This window comes from Rhinichthys klamathensis, unplaced genomic scaffold (assembly GCF_029890125.1).
Source record: "Rhinichthys klamathensis goyatoka isolate OS25496 unplaced genomic scaffold, OSU_Roscu_1.1 h1tg000056l_1, whole genome shotgun sequence".
In the NCBI taxonomy this organism is placed as follows: Eukaryota; Metazoa; Chordata; class Actinopteri; order Cypriniformes; family Leuciscidae; genus Rhinichthys; species Rhinichthys klamathensis.
The window spans coordinates 3,821,609-3,842,677 of NW_026606601.1; the positions used below are offsets into that span (position 1 = coordinate 3,821,609).

The 21,069-nt window shown below is 40.5% G+C and overlaps 1 protein-coding gene across 1 annotated transcript in view; it reads left to right on the forward strand.

Annotated features, from left to right (window-relative positions):
• The first annotated feature begins 11,456 nt into the window (after window positions 1–11,456).
• slc8a1a (solute carrier family 8 member 1a) overlaps window positions 11,457–21,069 on the forward strand; it is a 54,368-nt gene continuing 44,755 nt past the window's right edge. The window contains exon 1 of the mRNA XM_056248699.1: window positions 11,457–11,667. The gene's annotated coding sequence lies outside the window, so the exon portion shown is untranslated. The remainder of the gene's footprint in view (window positions 11,668–21,069) is intronic.

A 21,069-nucleotide genomic window follows, 5' to 3' on the forward strand; every position in this document is an offset into this window, starting at 1 on the left:
AACCCAGTAACGAGAGTATAGTAGATGTAATCGCAGCATTTCAGTAAGGTTTCTTTTTTTGTGTGTCATTTTTGTTGTAGTCTGTGTATTTTGGTGTGTCTTTCTGTTCCTTAAAGCATTTGGTGTGTCTGTTTTTGGCTTTTAAATTTCTTGCTTTTCTAGAACTGGTTTCAACTGTTTAACCTGGTTTAACCTGTTCTTATGGGGTTTGGAATGACGTATGAGTAACATAACACAGGGAGTGTGAGTTCACACACGTCTTGAACAGGGGACAATTGGGCCCTGTAAGGTGATGTCTGGGAACTGTATCAAAATGTTTAATTCATGAGGGCAGGACAGGTGGTGAAAAGACTCCAAGAGTCCAGGTGCATTATACTATAACATAATTACTTCTAAGTATTTGTAGATCCCAAAAGCCACACTAAAAATGTATGAATGCCATTGCATTAGATAATAACATATGAATGGTCGCCTTTGTCTTTTGGCTTGCTTAGTTGGGGACACTTAACATTCAACAATATTATTGATCTGCCTTTGACACCAGTATATGTGAATTGTTTTCTCCAGAGCAGCTATATACACTCACCTAAAGGATTATTAGGAACACCTGTTCAATTTCTCATTAATGCAATTATCTAATCAACCAATCACATGGCAGTTGCTTCAATGCATTTAGGGGTGTGGTCCTGGTCAAGACAATCTCCTGAACTCCAAACTGAATGTCAGAATGGGAAAGAAAGGTGATTTAAGCAATTTTGAGCGTGGCATGGTTGTTGGTGCCAGACGGGCCAGTCTGAGTATTTCACAATCTGCTCAGTTACTGGGATTTTCACGCACAACCATTTATAGGGTTTACAAAGAATGGTGTGAAAAGGGAAAAACATCCAGTATGCGGCAGTCCTGTGGGCGAAAATGCCTTGTTGATGCTAGAGGTCAGAGGAGAATGGGCCGACTGATTCAAGCTGATAGAAGAGCAACTTTGACTGAAATAACCACTCGTTACAACCGAGGTACGCAGCAAAGCATTTGTGAAGCCACAACACGCACAACCTTGAGGCGGATGGGCTACAACAGCAGAAGACCCCACCGGGTACCACTCATCTCCACTACAAATAGGAAAAAGAGGCTACAATTTGCAAGAGCTCACCAAAATTGGACAGTTGAAGACTGGAAAAATGTTGCCTGGTCTGATGAGTCTCTATTTCTGTTGAGACATTCAGATGGTAGAGTCAGAATTTGGCGTAAACAGAATGAGAACATGGATCCATCATGCCTTGTTACCACTGTGCAGGCTGGTGGTGGTGGTGTAATGGTGTGGGGGATGTTTTCTTGGCACACTTTAGGCCCCTTTGTGCCAATTGGGCATCGTTTAAATGCCATGGCCTACCTGAGCATTGTTTCTGACCATGTCCATCCCTTTATGGCCACCATGTACCCATCCTCTGATGGCTACTTCCAGCAGGATAATGCATAATGTCACAAAGCTCGAATCATTTCAAATTGGTTTCTTGAACATGACAATGAGTTCACTGTACTAAAATGGCCCCCACAGTCACCAGATCTCAACCCAATAGAGCATCTTTGGGATGTGGTGGAACGGGAGCTTCGTGCCCTGGATGTGCATCCCACAAATCTCCATCAACTGCAAGATGCTATCCTATCAATATGGGCCAACATTTCTAAAGAATGCTTTCAGCGCCTTGTTGAATCAATGCCACGTAGAATTCTGTTCTGAAGGCGAAAGGGGGTCAAACACAGTATTAGTATGGTGTTCCTAATAATCCTTTAGGTGAGTGTATATAAATGAACTAAATTAATGACTTTTTTACAACAAAAATAAAGCATCACTGAATTTACTTAAGCTGCTATGACGCTATTTTCTTGAAAGAAAGAAAGAAAGAAAGAAAGAAAGAAAGAAAGAAAGAAAGAAAGAAAGAAAGAAAGAAAGAAAGAAAGAAAGAAAGAAAGAAAGAAAGAAAGAAAGAAAGAAAGAAAGAAACGTTTTGAACAACATAAGGGTTAATAATAACTGAATTTTCATTTTTTGGAATGTCCCAATGTAAATCTAAATTACATGTAACTCAAATTATTAGTTTTACTTAACCCCTTAAAGGGGTTTAAATTTATTTTCAAAATAAATTACAGAGGAGCCGTAATTTATCAATTTGCAACAATAATATTTTCATACTCTTAGACCTTTATTTTGAAATAGTGATGAACATGAAAAATCATGAAAGAAGGGTAGAAACCTCAGTTTGTTTTCATGCCAAGAGTTCAAAAGATAGCATCCATTAAAATTATTTTTAAAAAAAAAGGTCTGAATTTTTTTTTTTTATATAAAGAAAAAAATTATATGATGTGGCAGGAAGCTAAAATGCACATCTGTGTTCTTTTTATGTTTCTTAGAGGTTGAAATCATATCAAAATCTGCCAAACTTCTCATATTACTTCTGAATAGGATGTCTACTTCATAAATTGTATGAAAATTGTGGAAATAATGGTTCATATCACTCAAAACACATATGGAAATGGAGGCGCCCTTATATGGGCAGTAATGGAGTCTGGTTGTCATCTAGTGAAAAAGTTTGGTACTGCGCCCAAACAAAATCTTACTGAAAGCTCATTTTTTGAGATATCAACCTAAAATTTGAAACACAACTTGTTCAGATTTTTGGCTTTGATTTTTATGCAGTTTTAGAGTCGCCCAGGTTTTGAAAATATGTATTTTATATAAAATATGAATAATTAAATTTTTTACATTGTACATTTTCATAAACTCAAACTTCTATAACTTTTTTTCTGTTTCACTTTCTTAATTTATTTCACTTCTACAAAAATCTGCCAAATGTCTTCTTTAAAACAAGACCAATCTTACGTCTATATTCCAAAGCATTCTTGAATTACAACCATTTAAGTTCGAAATGTGCATTTTCATGTATATTCAAAAAAAGGGGGGTGACACTTAAAGGGTTAAATTATTTTTAATTAGTTGCTAACAACTCTTGACTTGTAAGCCACATTTTCATGATTATTTGATAAAAAATAATGTTATTATTTTAATTAAAAATATGTCAATTTTAGCCCTGGCATTTTTTTTTTGGACAAATTTAAGGGGCTGAAATTAACTTATTCTCTGAAAACATATTCTATGTTATTCTCTGAAAATCTTCCCATGCTATGCTCTCAAATCTCATTCATGTTACTCAGATAAATAATATGACAATCATTTGCATTGTGATCTCTGTCAGAGGGTATAATGACTTATAACTTAACATACATTTTATAGTGTCTTTTTGTTACATTATACGGTTTCAGAAGCTTATAACACAACTCATAACACACGAGTTGTGGATTTACGTATATGATCCTTTTTTTATCTTTTCTTGGACTTTTTTGGAGCTCACCATGATACTTATCCATTTTTATGTAAATTGTTGCTTTAAATTGAACGAGACAAGTGTACATAAGAATGGATTCATGATTCATGATGATTTACAAAAAAAAATCTGCTTGTATTAATGCAATGAAAGTGAATGGTGACTGGGGTTGCATTATGCCTGAGACCTGCTTTTGGGTGTGAAACGGGTTTGAAATGTCACAAGGATGAGGAAATGATTTCAATTTCACAACTTTAATAACATTATTAACAGTAAATGTTGTACTCTATATAGTGTTGATATGGCAACTAGTAAATACACTAAGTTTCGTCATGCTGGCATGTGTGGAAGTATTTAAAACAAGTGTGTTGGCGCAGGGAATACTGTTTTGCGGTCCAAGCCTGTACTTGTTTCTAGTGAGGATACTTGACAGCCGTTCATGAGTACTGTTCCATGACACACATTTAAGCAAAGTGTGGCAAGCAGGGCGGGACCGAGAGCCGTGGGAACGGAGCGAGGCCGGCGGGATGAGTCCTAATGAGCTTCACATGCGCACCTCAACGGTTTTGAGTCACGGCGGAGCTCCGGAAGGATAAAACCATAGACAGTATAAGAAATGGACAGAGCCATCTCATTGGAACTCAGTTGAGACAGTTGAAGCCCATTTTTAGCGATTTCTGAGCACTTCCGTTCCTGACGCGCAGACTCAAACCGACTCAAACTAAGCTTGATGACGTGAGCAACCTGTCTGACAGACATTACTCTTCTAGTAGCTGTGCGTGAAATTGCCAACGTTAATCTTGCAGAGACGTGGAACTTGAGCAAAGAGTTCTTTGGCGTGAGTGAGCAGGAGTAAGTATTCCGTTGCTTTTATGGACTCATTATCTATGGGCTTCTCCCTTGACGGGGCGTCCCCCGATTGCCTGCGAGCTTCTCATCCTGTCTGTACGGTAATTTCTGTACAGCGCGACAGAGAGTCGAGTGGTTATGACGCAATCGTTAGCCTATTTTTACTAAAACTGTTTCTACGGGGCCATAATGTAACATAGAAGGTAATGGAGCACTTTATACATTGTCGTGTTTCTTTAGAAATAAATAATGGACAAATGGAGTCTTTAAATGCCTCAGATGTAAAGTTATTCGCTGTCAAAGTGACGCCAAAATGAATGGGAGTCAATGGAAATGCTAACGCAAGTGAAGTTCTGCTACAACATGGCGGCACCCGGCCGGCTTCAACTTCCGGTCGATGGATTACCCCCTTGGATAAAACAAGGAGCCGGCCGTCGCCATCTTGGTAGCGCGTCACCTTGCGTCACTTCCAGATAAACGAAAATGTCCAAAAAGGCGGGATTAGCTGACGTGACGGCTAACAAACAGCAGACGAACGGCTATTAGTGACAGCAGAGGCAATCCACCTGTCACTCAAGTGGCCATGCCATTATTTATGAATAACTTTAAGGCTTAATATAATTTAAACGGATGAGTTATACAAAAAATCCACCCCCCTCACAGTTGTCATGAAGGGCAAAATTAGCTATATAGACCAAAACCACTTTTTGCACCAGGTTGTAAAAAAAAAATTCTGCTGTAATGTTGGGCGTATTAACATGGGGGTCTATGGGATTGACGATGTGTGAGAAGAGAATAAAATAAGTAAATTAGAGTAAAATAACATTGCTTTATGTAATGTTATTTATGCTACAGTATAACTAATAATATTGTGTGAAATCTGTTCTCTGGAGCCTCATCATGCTCTGAATGAAAAGCCTACCTCTGAAACAGGTTACAGGTTATGTTTAGAGAGTAAGTTGCTATGGCTACTAAAGTACCCTCCTTTTTGGAATTTAAAGCTGAGGTTATCAGTTTACACTGATAAACTTGCCTGTATGTCACATAACCTGCTTTCTGGAATACCTCCCAAGCCTGGACTTTATGTCGTTGTTTTGTTTTAGTTATGCGGCCGTTGTCCGTGTGGGGCTGCTGCTACTGTATACCTTTGTTTTGTTGTTTATGTTTATTTTGTGATTAAAGTTGCTTTTACTGTTTGCCCGTTCCCGCTTCCTCCCTTATCAACAAACCCTAAACCAAGCTTTTTAAAAGTCATGGCTATACTACAGGCTCAGGGCATCCCAGACTTTAATATTTTAATGATTCATAAAAGCGGACAAATTGTCTGACCATCTGAGATTTCGGTATGGAGATAAAGGTTAGGATCATGATTTTTTGGGTATAGTATTACTGCACACTGTGTATATTTGCATAATTTGATGTTTGCTTTGGCATCTGATAGAGCCGGATTTTGGACCCGGAAAAAGTGACTTCAGACTTAACAAGATTGAGACACATAAATGTTTTAAAGTAAATGCAAAAAAATATTTGATGCACTTCTAATTAGTATAGTCGGGATGTTCAGTTTTTTTTTTTTTTTTTTTTTACATTGATTTATTACATGGAACATTGGTGTTGAAATGCATTTTGTTTAGATGTATTTTCTTGTATAGCCTTTTGTATAAAAATGGTTTAGCCTATTACTAGCTTTTTTTCCAAATGCGGCCGTGTATGTATTCAAATGTATCAACAATATGCAATAAACAATTATTTTTTGTACTTGGTTCAGTTTTTTCAGTTTGTTTATTATAATAGAAGTTAATGCTAAGCTACTAACAAGAACTAAAAACTATTCCCAAAAAAAGCAGACACTCCGCAACATGCCATTTCCACCGACACCATCATTGCACAAGCACATAGCTGGGAAAGTAATGAACAAAGAAAAAAATAGCTAAGGTGTGAGTGTCCCTGTAATCTCATGGACACTTCAGAGCCTGATTCTCAGTCACCCAGCCTTCAACGTTTTGAAACTGTGGTTAAAAATAGTTGATCTAGTGGAACTTCAACAAGGATAAGACTCAAGATGTGTCCCAAGCTTTAATCAAACATGTGGACATTTTCTGGCTGGTACATTAGAAGATGATAGGAATATTTTTAATCAGAGGAACATTGCATTTTACATCAACAGGAAAGAATGTAATGCTGGATGTCAAAAAACACATTCACGGCTGTTGATTGAAATATTAATATGCGCCACAGATGTAATGGGAGAATTCAGTTTTGATTTGTTTCATGAAATCTCTGCTTAGTATCGATAGGTAGCAAGCGGTCTCTGACTCACCTCAGTATTTGTTGGCAAGAAGCAAACGTGTTTTTCAGCCCTAGGGGCCTTTCTACAAGAATCATGGCAGTGTTATAAACATAATAAATTAGAGTCAGTACGGTTCTTTTTAATTATATCTTTTGGAAGAATACTTTATTAAATGCAAATAAAATGCTGATTTTGGATGTTTTGTTTTTATTATTATGACCTTCAGGTCAATGTTATATTGTATGTGCTCTAAATGAAGATACACAGAGCTATGGACCTTTTTACAGTTTCACAACAGATTCAGAGAATGAAAACACCCAATTTTTATGAAAAAAAAAATACATTTGTGTTTTGTTCTGTTCAAACAAAGCATCTAATTCTAATTTAACATGTCTGTTTGGGGTCTCATGGACTCCAAGTCCATTTAATACAGTATACTGCATACTTAAAGGCTCTAAATCCAAACCACTGCACTGAAATACTCACCAGGGCTGCATTTATTTGATCAAAATTACAGTAAAAACTATAATATTGTGAGATATTATTACAAATTAAAAAACTGTTTTCTATTGTAATATATTTTAAAATGCCATTTATTGCAGAGATTGTCTAGTATATTTCTTAAAGTGTATTTTAATTACCCATGTTTCATTTCTCAATGTAAAAAAAGCCTCAGAGTGCAATGTGTCTCCTTCTATAGCTCTGAGCACCAAATATAACAATGAATGATGAGGAGGTCATTTTAATGTTGAGATGTTAAGTGAAGGAGTGTTCATGCTAGAAATTAAGATGTGCACCTGTTATTCTTTTGACACATGGAGATTTTTCTTAGTTGTTTAATTTGTTGTTTTGCCAGGAACAAATTCAACACATTAAAGCTTCAGTAATATCACAATTTAGTTCAGATGAACTCAAATAAAGTGAAAAATAAGGTTCATTTTTTAAAATTTTTATATTATTTAGGTCAATCACAACATTTTCCAACAGAAATTCAGACAGTTTTCTATGTCTGAGATTATGCAAATATTCTTCAAATGTATCTGTGAAATATCTTTCCGCTGGTCATCTTTTCACAAATCCACTCAGTTACACAACTCTATGTTCCTTTGAATCTCCGATGATTCCTCTTCCACCACCCAAATGTACAGCTGCAGTTTCTGTCATTTTAGACCACTGGTGAAGAAATGAAATCTTCTACACTCGTCTTGTGAGAAGTAAGAGTGACATAAAAGAGATTATCACATACGTAAGTGACCCATTTCATTAGACAAGCCACCATTTGTAAATATTACTGTCTATTTTCCCTCTGTTTTAAACCAATATTTTCCTTTATAAGCTCTAGGCCCCTATATCAGTCAGAGGCAAAAGATAGAAGAATGGTGCCATATGTGCCTCAGATTTGGCTGATACGCAGAGGTGGACAGTAAAAAAGTACATTTACTTGAGTACTAAATACTCTTTTTGAGTATCTGTACTTTACTAACTTTTTAAAGTAACTTTTTACTTTAACTTCACTACATTTGAAAGACAAATAGTTATTTTTACTCCACTACATTTCTGTCAAGGTCCTTGAGTAGAAAGTAGTAACGTCAGTCAGTGGATGATTTTGGTTGCAGGGGTTGCGTTTTGATTGGAAATGAAAGTCGGGTTGACGTCAGAACCCGACTGACGTTGGAGATTAATGTCAATCTGACGTTGGATTCTGACATCAACCTGATTTTCATTTTCAACGTTGGGTTTAGTCTTCTAAATGCAAATTTTATCATTGTTTTGAAGCACACTAGCTTATAGATTACAGTAAGGCTAACATATTCATACTAAAAGCCAAAAATCTTTAAATAGGGCACTATTTGAGGGAACAGCCATTTGGGTGTCCGAAACCATTGTGGACGTTATTGAGTGCACTTATTCAATCTCACATTCAATCCCACTACTGGAACTGTGTTCTAGAAATACATTTGATATTGATATGAGGGTTGGTAGGCAGGCATAGATTCAGAGGCATAACGTACTGTAAGTATTACATACAACAATGCAACAATAATAAAACAATGCATTGACATTTACTTTTGATACTTAAGTACTTTTAAAAACGAGTACTTATGTACTTTTACTTAAGTAAAAATAGGTCTTGACAACTTTTACTTGTAACGGAGTAATATTTGACCAGTAGTATCTGGTCTTTCCCTCAAGTAAGGAAGTTGTGTACTTTGTCCACCTCTGCTCATATGTTACAGGATTTTATCTACTTCACTACAAGTTTCAGGATGGAAGTTCACTTATGTAACACAAACATCATAAGGACACTTTAACTGGAACAGAAAACGGATGAGAGATGAAAAATGGAGCGCGTGTTTGTGACAATCATTGCCGCCATATGTATGCCGGCGATGACCGCGTCAGCCGCTGACTACAGGAAGGATAATACCTAATCTAACAAACTTCAAAGTGGTTTAATGACTCATGAGATGATGATTCATTACTGCTGTTTTCAGCAAACTTAAAGAAAGATCCCATAATCACAGTTTTTATGGGTGCTGACAGCTGAGTTAATCTCAGATTATGGGTCTATGATCATACAAGCCAAATTCATATGACTTTGCAAGTTAGTCACTTCATATGTTCTTATACTGCATGAGACCGTGTAGGATATGACATAGCAGGACTGGGCCATGAATCATCATAATATGTAGTAAATAAAGCACAGGGTACCTTCAGGCAGTTTGAAATGGACCTCGGACAACTGCACTGCTGGAAAACAGTCATACCACATGACTACAGAAGATCTATGGATAAATCACGTCAAACTAAAAAAAACACCAATGGCGGAAAGTGTCGTCTGCTGGCTGGGCATAATCTGATAATGTGGCATCAACGTTACGGAAAGATGATCAAGAAGATATAAAGACTATACATACAAGTTGTCTTCTCTTTGTTTGTAGTAATATACTGTATATGAGCTTTTATAAGTTCTTCCATATCGCTTGCACATACAGCTCTATTGTAATGCACTTCATTGAACATGTAGTCTTTGTTGACGTAGGGACAAGGCCCTGTTTTTTTTTTTTTTTTTGGGGGGGGGGGGGAGTCATTAAAAAAATGTCTCTTGACTTGAAAAATATTTATCAAATTTGACAGTTTTCAGTTTTTTCTTACCACACAATTTATTTAAACGTCATTAAAAGTCATGTTGTCCTTTAATAATGTCAAAATGTAAATAAATACCATAGAGGAGAAAAAATGTACTGAATTTAAAATGTCAGCAAGTCGTGATAAGATTAGCAACAAAGTACTTGCCTAAGTGCACTTTATCACTTGATTATGATAAAGGGCAGGAATAGCATTAAAGGCACTGACAAAATCCCTTAACAAAATTCAAAACCAGAGAATATGAAGTCAAATACATGATGCTTTTCCTGCATTTGTGGCATACTGAAATGTAGCTATTGCTCCGTTGATGTTTATAGGATTTTGCATTTTAGCCAAACACGGTCATGATTCATGGGCTTGCAAGTCCATGTGCTTTTTATGTGCCCTTCTCATAGAGCCCAGTTAGACGTCAAAACGCAATACGTCTAAAGTGACCAAAAGCGTTATATCACTTTGCCCTTATGCAACTAAACTCATGCCACAGCACGTTAAATGTAAATGATTTGGAGGCAGGATGTATACCGATACCAAATGTAGCGATAGTAATAATGGCTTGCTTATACTTTATTTCTATGGTCCACTTTAGACATTCTACTAAGTAACTTTGCAACTACATGTCAACTAACTCTCATTAGAGTCTTAGTAGACTGTTGTAGACTGTTAGGTTAGGGTTAGATGTTAGGGTTAGTGTTAGTAAAATAATTTGACGTGCAGTTGTAAATTTAAGAATGTCTGTTGGAGGAGCATCAAAATAAAAATGCTAGCAGATATTAATAAAATGTTAGCAGGTATTAAGAAGACAGTCTACTATAACTATAAGGAGAGTTAGTTGACATGTACACTGTAAACTATTATTTTTATGATTTGTTATCACAACTTTGTATCTTTTGTCAAATCAACTTACAAAATAACATAATATTTAGAGTTTCTATTTATTAAAACAATTTCCTTCAATGTATTAACTCAAATTTTTAATTTCAATGAACTCAAAATTTTAAGGCAACCAGATAACTTACTTTTTTAAGTTAAACCAACAATCATTTTTTACAGCAAATTTACTTATACTGTAGTTAGTAGAATGTCTAAAGTGGACCATCGAAATAAAGTGCAACCAATGACGTTTGCAGGAAGCCCATGTCTGTCTCATTTCATAATGTATTTGCCTCTTGCCTCCAGTATGTGAGCTTCATCTGCTCTCGTTCCAGCATGGTTATTATAGTTAACTAAAACTAAAACTCTAGTTACTTGAAATAAAAAACACTTTAACTAAAAAAAAAGTTGTTGACAAGGCAACATTTCTCGTTTTTATTTAGTTTCATTTGATCTAAACAAATACAAATTTATGAAAACTATAAAGTCAATTAAAAATACAAAACTAAATATGACAAAGAACAACAAAATTACTAAACATTGAACTAAGATCTAAATGAAAAGAGAAAAAATATAATAAAAACTAATAATAAAAAAATGTAACAGTATCTCAATGCTACTAAAATAACACTGAATGTAAGCCAGCTTCTCTAAACCTTTCAGGATGTCTCACGGGATCAGAAGATGTCATGACTGGGGTCCTGGGAACTGTGGAAAATCACCAGGAGTGCTTCTTACGTCCTCAGCGCATTCCTGCCTTCGTTGCAAACACAGACACACACACTCGCTCACAGACACATACAGTATGGCCACACGCACAGGGGGAGAAGAAAGCTACCTGCCAGCAGAGCCCCTTTATCTTGCACGTGTCTGTTAAGGACAAGAAGCTGGCAGATAGCAGAGCTTCACAGACAGGGTAGCAAGTGACAGGCTCCGAGCACAGCCTTGTATGGAAGTGGCTGAGGGAGAGGAGAACGATAAGCAACAACCCAACTATGCTGTCCATGTTTAGAGGCGCTCACTGGGCCCACCAGGCCAGAAACAATGCCTGTTTCTGTTAAATTTAGACATGTTATCGGCCACCGCTCCTCTCCCTAGACAGTCTCTCACAGCACCACAGGGAATACGGAGGTGAGTCCATATAGGATTGATTGCTTCAGGGATCTCTAGGTAGGCAGAGTTGCATTCAAAGCCATTATTTTATTGGACGAATTACTTATTAGATGGCTTAACGACTGTTAAGGTGACATCATTTGCATGAATTAATAAGTTTCTCTATTTTGGCATCATTTGCAGTGGGATCATAATTGTTTGTTTTGATTGTTGCTGTGTGGAATGTTCTAAATGATTGCTTATACGTCATTAAGTAAACAACTGCTTTAACAACAAAAAAGGAAATTGGGAATTAATATAAAATTTCATGTAGAGTTATTTGAAAATGAATAAATAATGCAACATAATTTTTGCTTATTACTTGGAAGCTAAATTCAATTAAACAGTTGCCAAGTGCTAAATGAGAATAAAATCTGGCTTTTTGTAAATAAAATGTTACAAGCTGGCCGATTACTTTATTTGGAATTGGAACTGGAATATAATTTGTGGTTTGGATCAAATTATAAAATGATAATCTGATGCTCACTAATGTAAATCAGGCGTCTTTTATCAAGTTTTATTTCAGTGGAAAATTTACCGTCAGAGGTTTATCAAGGATGCCTAAAGAATTTGATTATTCCTCACATTAAACTCCAAAAATGAAAATATGAGGAATAGAATCTGAAGATATGGTATAGTTTCACCAAGAAATTGAAATATTAACCAGTCGTCTTTTTAAAAAAAAATTAGAGGGATAATATATACAATATATATATACAGCTGATTCATATTCTCACTTTACTTGACATTGGCACCATTTGTGGCAAAATCATCATTCCTTTTTTTTACCTGCTTGGAAGTTATATTGTTTTAGCGGTGACAATGTTTTTATGGTGTGATTCGAACTTCATTCGAGCTGATATTCCATTTGAGGGCCAGCGAGTTGCTTAGCCAAGGCAAACAGAGGAAAAGTGAGTGAAAAAGGAAAAAAACAGCAAGATGCATCATCATCCCAGCTGATGTATAGATTCAAGGAATTTCTACCAAAACTTACACTCAGACTTTCAGCCCAGTAAATAGCTCATCCATACCAGTTCTGACCTCATGTCAATGAGGTGAGAGAGTTAGGAAAAGTCTAGCTCTTTCATGACATGACTACAATACATTGACTGCCCATGAGCAAGTGACAACATACTGTTGCTTATTTATTTATTTGTTTTACGGTGGACAGGTTTTGTTTGGCAGGAGGTCAGGCATAAGATTCAGGTATGCCCGTGGAACTGCAAGCACAAATAGTCATCTTACAGAGAATAACACACCTCACTGAGTCAACGGTGAGCTCACTCCGTCTCAAGGCCTCCCCTCCTCGTCTCACAGCTGTGGAGCTATAGGTGAAAGCAGCCCACAACAGCAAAAGCCTCCAGATGTAAAGTTCACGGCAAGCTGCATTCGGACATTTTGTGTTTGCTTCTGCGTAGGACACATTTTGAGGCTGAAAGACAATGTGAAATGCAGAGTAATCATTTTATTGGCATCTTTCTGTATACATGTAATGAATTGTTCTATTTAGGTAAAGCTTTTAAGTTGGCATGAAATGGAAGTTGCGATATAGTCTTTTCTTCACTACTATATAAATATACAGTATATATATAATTTGTATATAATAGGCTACTAAAATTATAATACTAATATAACTAAAATATTAGGCTATAAAAATTATAATATAACCTAACATATTTACAGAATTTGACACTTTAATTTGAAACAATCTTTACTCATGATCTTTACTCCATTTTCTATACTGATTTTTTGAGAAAATGAATTAAAGCATTGTAAAATGTGTTAAATGGAGCTAAGAGTGCTACAGTCTTACAAACACTGCAAAAGGCCTTAAATTGATTTTATGGTGACTTAAAATAAAATGGATTCATATGACACATGCATGCATATCATAGAGGTTCAAACTCATACTGATCCAGCTGGTATACATCAATTATCTTTTTCGCTTAGACACTTTGGATGATGCAGGATGTTACTTTTTTCTTTCCCATCTCTTGCATGTATGCATTTACCCAAAATTTTATTATAAATCAACTCCCAAAACCAATTACACACAGATCGCACTGTGTACGAGTATGCAAGACAACCTCTATACTGTATACATGCATATATTTGCATTTCCATCGGTTTGTGTCTGCATTGTTTCCGTCTAGGGAGCCATCGGCAAGGCACAATAAGAAACATGATTCAAATTAATGGAGGCCCTTCAGGTCATATTGGTCTAACGCAGGGAGACACATCACGACAGAGATCACGTCACTGGCAAATGTGACCTGGCATGGCATAACACTTACTCAAGATGGGGCACAAACGTGTATTTTCTGCAGTAAGTGACAAACACAGACAGGGAGCTGCATAGCATGGCTCAGTACTGAAAGCCTACATTTCTGTTGAATGCACATGCATCCCAAAGAAAATATTGTAGCCTTGAAAATGCACAATGATTAATATGATCAGCAAAACAGCAAATTATATATAATACAGAAATAATTTATAGGCTACTAAAATGTATAATACTAAGATAACCTTACAGAATTTGACACTTTGTGATTGGATGTGAAACTTTACTTGATTATTAAGATAATCTTTACTCATGATTTTATTTACTGCTCCATTTTCTATACTGATTATTTGAGAAAATGAATTAAAGCATTGTAAAATGTGTTAAATGGAGCTAATAGTGCTAGAGTCTTATCAATATCTCAATTTTCTCTATAGGCTATTGGTAGCAAGCAGGCCTAAAGTTTTAGTTTCTTGAGTAGGCCTACATCAAGTTAAACTAAATGAAAGAGAAGTGTTTCCTTGGCAGCTAGTTGAATTTTATATATATATATATATATAGGCCTATATATATATATATATATATATTAATTTGTTTAAATTAAAGTTTATTTTATTTCAAGAAATAAAAACGTTTTATGGTTTTAGTTTAGTCAACCCTGATATAGACCTATACTCACAAGTGCTGAAAGTGCTATACTGGATAGTAGCCTACAATCATATGATTGAGTAGAAAAACACTGTGACGTTTGGTGTTTCACTCCACGTGTAGCCTACTGTAGGCCTATGTGACGTGACGTGTTTATGGCTTCGGAGCCAAATCGGAGTGAACGCGGAGCAGCAAGTGTAATTACGTGGAGCGAGCTAGCGGTTGCTTTGGAACGGTTGCTTCGTTTTCTCTCAAGAACGGAGCGGTATTTGTTTGTGCAATGCGTAGCGGCTTTTGGAAAATCACCGCGTGCGTCGTGCACGGTTTCTATAGTGAAATGACACAGAGATTTGTTTAGGCCTACCTGAAAGTAACCGCGTTTGAGTTTTCTCTTTCGCCATTATCGCTCGGGGCGGGCTTTCATTCAGGGAGCGCCGCGGCACATACAGCTAATAATATGACAAAATGATTTGAATTTGAATTGTGTAAATTTGAATTATTTGCAAGTGTAATCTAACAAAACTGAATTTTAAATAGTTCTGAATTTGAATTTTTTTGGAACGAATATTGAACATCTGAAATTTAACAAACTGAAAGGTTTTTATGGCTGAATTTTATAGACATGTATTTTCAAACAGCTAGTTTTTGTGTTCTGAATTCAAATACTGCAAAATTTCAGTTTAAAAAAATACGGATTCAAGTTTTCAAGATGAAGAAATTCGGAACGTCAAATTCAGTTTTCTAAAATTCAATGTCAAAAATTCAATGTCAAAAATTCAGGTCTTACAGAAAGTAGGTCACAGGGAAGAGTAGATGATCTCGGAAAAGTCGAACAGAGCATTTTGGCCAATTAGGGACTGCAGAAGTTTTCCAGTGCGAACGTGGTGGTTCAAGAGGTTGCCGCTCTCTGACTCTGATCATGAATCGCCCGGAGGTAAGTTAAACATGAATGATTTTGTGTTTGTTAGGTTAGCGTTAGCGTCTAGGTCTAGGTTAGCGTCTAGATTGCGTCGTACATGTAAGCATAAGGTACGAGAGGGTGTGCTATGGTGCTGTATCGTGAATACGACGCGAACCAGAGTGCTTGCAAGTGCAACCCCTTCAGACGTGACTTATTCACAAGACAGCACTAGCCTTGAGTACCGTGTATTGCTTTTCTAAAGCGATTGCCACTCAATAATCATAATAAAGCAAAACAAAAATGTATTAGTGCAACTTTCATTAAGTAAAATCACCAAAAGCCTTCAACCTTCCGCTGGAAAAAAAATAGTCCCTGGCCGTGAGCAGCAGCATAAGTTAAAATATTTCGCCTGTAATGTTAGATGGCGGCAAAGACAGTCTTTATTACTGAGTCAGTCATCAGTCAGTAGAGAAAACGTACTCGGTTACTAACGTAACCTCGGTTCTCTCTAGAGAGGGAACGAGTACTGCGTAATAGCTTTACGCTAGGGGAAAAACTCTTTTCCGCGAGATATTGAAGCCAAAAATTATCCTTTAATTTTTTATTAATGCAAAACGCTTTGCAGCAGCAAGCAAACATAGGCGAAACAGCTCGCGCGCCTATTGGTTGCTCTGCAGCAAATGCAGCAGCCTATCGAGAGAGACTCTGCGTGACGTAATGACCAATGGGGGCAATTCGCGCCCATATCGTCACGTCCCGCCAGAAGGGGCGTGGTCTCGCCCTATAAATATGCTCGTTAGGCTGATACAAGCTGGTTTTTATCGCTGAAGCGAACCAGAGCGTATTCCACGCACGGCAAGATACGCAGTACTCGTTCCCTCTCTAGAGAGAACCGAGGTTACGTTAGTAACCGAGTACGTTCTCTTACGAGAGTATCTCTCGTACTGCGTAATAGCTTTACGCTAGGGGAACACAATGCAACACGCCGTGCGTAAAGGGATCCAACACCAAAGTCCCAGGGGCCGAAGCCCAGGGCTCATGTAGTGCATAATCACCATAAACTCACATAGAGTAAAGGAAGAGAGGCTGGAAGCGTCATTCCCTATAAAAAAGCACCCAGCGGGGCTATTATATGACCATCAAACGCGCAGCCAGGGTGAAAGCATTCAGCCTGATCTGGGCGGCCATACGTGAGTCAACACTCATGGGGCTGCAGTAAACTCAGCATCTGGGCCGCAGAGCGGGGCAGATAGCACTGAATTTAGACCGCCAAAAGCTTAGCTTGTAAGGCGGGTACCTCCAGGTTATAGTATTTTATAAATGTAGACGGCAAGGCCCAGCCTGCGGCCGTACAGATATCTTGCAGGGAAACCCCGCTAGACCATGCCCACGAAGAGGCCACGCCTCTCGTGGAATGCGCCCTGACACCCAAGGGGCACTGTAAGCCCTTCGCAGAGTAAGCGAGCGCGATGGCATCCACTATCCATCTGGATAGGCTCTGTTTTGAGGCGGCGAGTCCCTTGGAACGCCCGCCGAACAAAACAAAAAGCTGCTCCGTCTGTCTGAAAACAGACGAGCGTGCCACATAAGCTCTCAATGCCCTGACGGGGCAGAGGAGACTTGCATCCTCCTCCTCACTGAGAACCGGAAGGGCAGACAGGGAAATGACCTGGGCCCTGAACGGCGTGTTGAGGGATTTCGGGACATACCCGTGTTTCGGTTTGAGAATGACCTTTGAGTCATTAGGCCCAAACTCCATACACGACGCGCTTTTACTGAAAGCGCCTGTAGGTCCCCTATGCGCTTCACTGAAGCGAGAGCCATGAGAAACACTGTCTTGAACGACAGGTGTTTCATGTCCACCAGCTGGATTGGCTCGAACGGGGCGCCTTTCATGGCCTCCAAGACCGTGGAAAGGTCCCACGTCGGGACTGAAGGGGGCCTTGGAGGGTTCAGCCTCCGAGCTCCCCTAAGGAAACGCACGACTAAGTCGTTTTTCCCAAGCGACTGGCCAGACACCGGTTTTGCAAACGTTGCTATGGCCGCCACATATACTTTGAGCGTGGATGGGGTCCTGCCCTTATCCAGTAGCTCTTGAAGGAAGGAAAGCACTTCCGCAACCCCGCACTCCACAGGTGAAAGGCTCTGGGCCTGACACCATGTAGAGAAAACAGACCATTTTGAGGAGTAGAGCCGCCTGGTAGACGGAGCTCTAGCCTGCGCGATCGTGTTTAACACTCCCTCTGGGAGGCTAGCGGGTACCCGTTGATGGCCCATGCGTGCAGGGACCATAACTCCGGCCGAGGGTGCCAGATCGAGCCCTCCGCCTGAGAGAGGAGGTCTCTCCTCAATGGTACAGGCCATGGGGCAGTGCTGGTCAGCTGCATCAGGGCAGGGAACCACGTCTGGTTCGTCCAGAGCGGGGCTACAAGCTGCACTGGGCATCCGTTTTCCCTGATTCGTTCTAACACCTGAGGCAGGAGCGAGACAGGAGGAAAAGCATACAGGGGGCAGCGGGGCCAAACATGAGCCAGCGCGTCCTTGCTTTTCGAGAAAAACTCCGGGCAATGAGCGTTTTCTTGGGACGCGAATAGGTCCACCTGAGCTCTGCCGAACGTCTTCCACAGCAGCTGGACCGTCTGCGGGTGCAGCGACCATTCCCCTGCTGGAACGTTGTTCCTGGACAGTCTGTCTGGTCCCACGTTCAGGTGACCAGGCACGTGCGCCGCTCTCAGTGAGAGCAGGTTGTGCTGAGCCCAAACCAGGAGGCGTTCCGTCAACCTGTAAAGGTTTCGTGACCTGACGCCGCCCTGGCGATTTATGTATGCCACCACCGACATGTTGTCCGACCGGACCAAGACGTGGTGGCCTGTTATCTGGGGACAAAAACGCCGTAGCGCTTTGTCGACTGCTATCATCTCCAAGCAGTTTATGTGAAGGAGCTTTTCCCGTTCTGACCACAGGCCAGCTAGCGGTCTGCCCTCGAGCAGCGCTCCCCACCCCGAGGTGGAGGCGTCCGTAGACACCACCTTCACGCTCGAAGCGGTCCCCAGACTTACACCTGACTGATACCAGTCGGTTTCTCCCCAAGGTTTCAGAGCTGAAACGCACTGAAGGTCGACCCTGAGGCGAAACAGACCCGCTGTCCATGCCCTGGGTGGAACCCGCGTCTTCAGCCACATCTGCAGTGGGCGCATGCGGAGCAGGCCCAACTGGAGTACAGAGGCTGCTGAGGCCATCAGCCCCAGCATTTTCTGAAACCTTTTGAGCGGGACTATCGCGCCGTGGCGGAAGGATTTCACGCCGCGCTGAATATTTAGCACGCGCTCTGGTGACAGGCGTGCTGTCATGGACAGCGAGTCCAACACGGTTCCCAGAAAGGAAATTTTCTGACTGGGAGACAGTGAGCTCTTCGCCCAATTGACTGTGAGGCCCAGCTTCTCGAGGTGCTCGAGCAATGCGGCCCTGTGTTCTATGAGCTCCGATCGTGATCGAGCTAGAATCAGCCAATCGTCCAAGTAGTTCAGAACTCGCATGCCCTGAAGTCTCAGGGGCGCGAGCGCCGCGTCCATGCACTTCGTAAATGTACGAGGCGCTAGGGACAGGCCGAACGGCAGGACTGTGTATTGATATGCCTGGCCCTCGAAGGCGAATCTCAAAAATCGCCTGTGATGGGACGCTATTTGTATTTGGAAATAGGCGTCTTTCAGATCTATCGACATAAACCAGTCCCCGAAGCGCACCTGCGCGAGGATTTTCCTGGTCGTAAGCATTCTGAACTGGCGCTTTACAAGCACTCTGTTCAGCTGCCGCAGATCTAAAATGGGTCTGAGACCCCCATCCTTTTTCGGTACCAGAAAATATCTGCTGTATAGGCCCCCTTCGCTCTGAGCCTGAGATAAAGGTTCTATAGCCCCTTTGCTCAGTAGTTTCGCTATTTCGGCACGAAGTAGATGAGATACTTCGTTTTTCACCGTAGTTTCGACGCGCGCCGTATAACGGCGCGGGCGTCGAGCGAATTGTAGCGAATAGCCTCTCTTTATAGTGTTCAGCACCCATTCTGAAACCCCGGGAAGCTTTGACCACGCATCTGCGTGAATAGCTAGAGGCAGAATGAAATCCGGGCTCTGGCCGCGACAAAACGGCAGCTCGAGAGCCTGGGCATACTGGGAACACAACACCGTGTTTACAGCGTTCGAGGCGGGGGGCGCGCTGATCACAGCGGGCGACCTGGCCGCGCTCAGCTTTTTTATGGCAGATTGTGCAGAAAAAGCGAGCGGGGGAGATCCCGTGGGAATCGGCGTGTCTGTGAGAAAATGTGGGCGCGGGGCTGCGGGCACATTTAATACACTGAAAACACTGTCGTTCATGGCCGACTGAATGTGTGTTGGTTTCGTTTTTACAGAAACCAAGGGACACGCAGCATGTAGTGTGAGCGGGCATGGTGACATGGGCGCGTTTACTACATTGTTTGCACAATCGACCTGAGTCGAGTTTATTTGTGCTAGCCCTGCACCGTGGCGGGCTGTGTCTGGGTGTGGGAATGGGCACTGGGTGGGCATTCTTACAACACTCATAACACCATCGGCCGTGGCCGGATTGTTTGTGCGAGCCCTGCATTTTTGCGGGCTGTGTTTGTGTGTAGAAATGAGCCCTGGGTTGTAGGCATTTTCAATACACTCATAACACCATCGGCTGTGGCCGGAATATGAGAAAATACACCATTTATGTGATTTATCTGGGTCGCCGTGGGAACAGCATTAGTGTGCAGGCAAGCGGGCATGGTACTGGCTTGCTTACTGCAAAATACACTGGAACAGTCACATTTTCTGGAACTGAACGAGCGAAAATTTCAGTGGAAGTCTGGCCACGGCGAGACTGAAACACCGTCAATTTCCTAGGAGGCTAGGAAGACTTGTGTTGGTTTTGTTTTACAGAAACCGTGGTAGTGTATGTGGGCACTGGGTTGTGGGCACATTCACTACATTTAATGCACAATTGTGCGAGCCCTGTACCGTGGCGGGCTGTGTTTGTGTGTAGAAATGAACACTGGGCTGTGAGCATTTTATTACACTTATAACACCATCGGCTGTGGCCGGAAAACCAGAAATACAATGATTTTTCTGGGTCGCCATGGAAACGGCCTTTATGTGCAGGCAAGCGGGCCGTGGTACCAGCTTGTTTACTGCAAAATACACTGGAACAGTCGCATTATCTGGAACTGAACGAGCGAAAAGTTTCGGTGGAAGTCTGGCCGCGGCGAGACTAAATTTTTATCTGCTGCGAGAGCCGGGGATCGAACACGGGTCTACCGCGTGAAAGCTTCAGGTTCCGCCACTGGGCCACAGGGAGAACTACACTAGCGCAAGCAGATAAGAGAGCGTCATCACAGTTTTGTGTGTGTCGGTTTGTATGCAGGTGTGCGTGTTATACAACAGGCTCATTGCTGCAATAATGACATTTTCAGCCGCTCAAACTAGGAGCTGAGAAATGTTTGAGAAATGGAGATTAATCCGGCCTCGGCGGGGACTAAAACACACTCTTTTCTCAT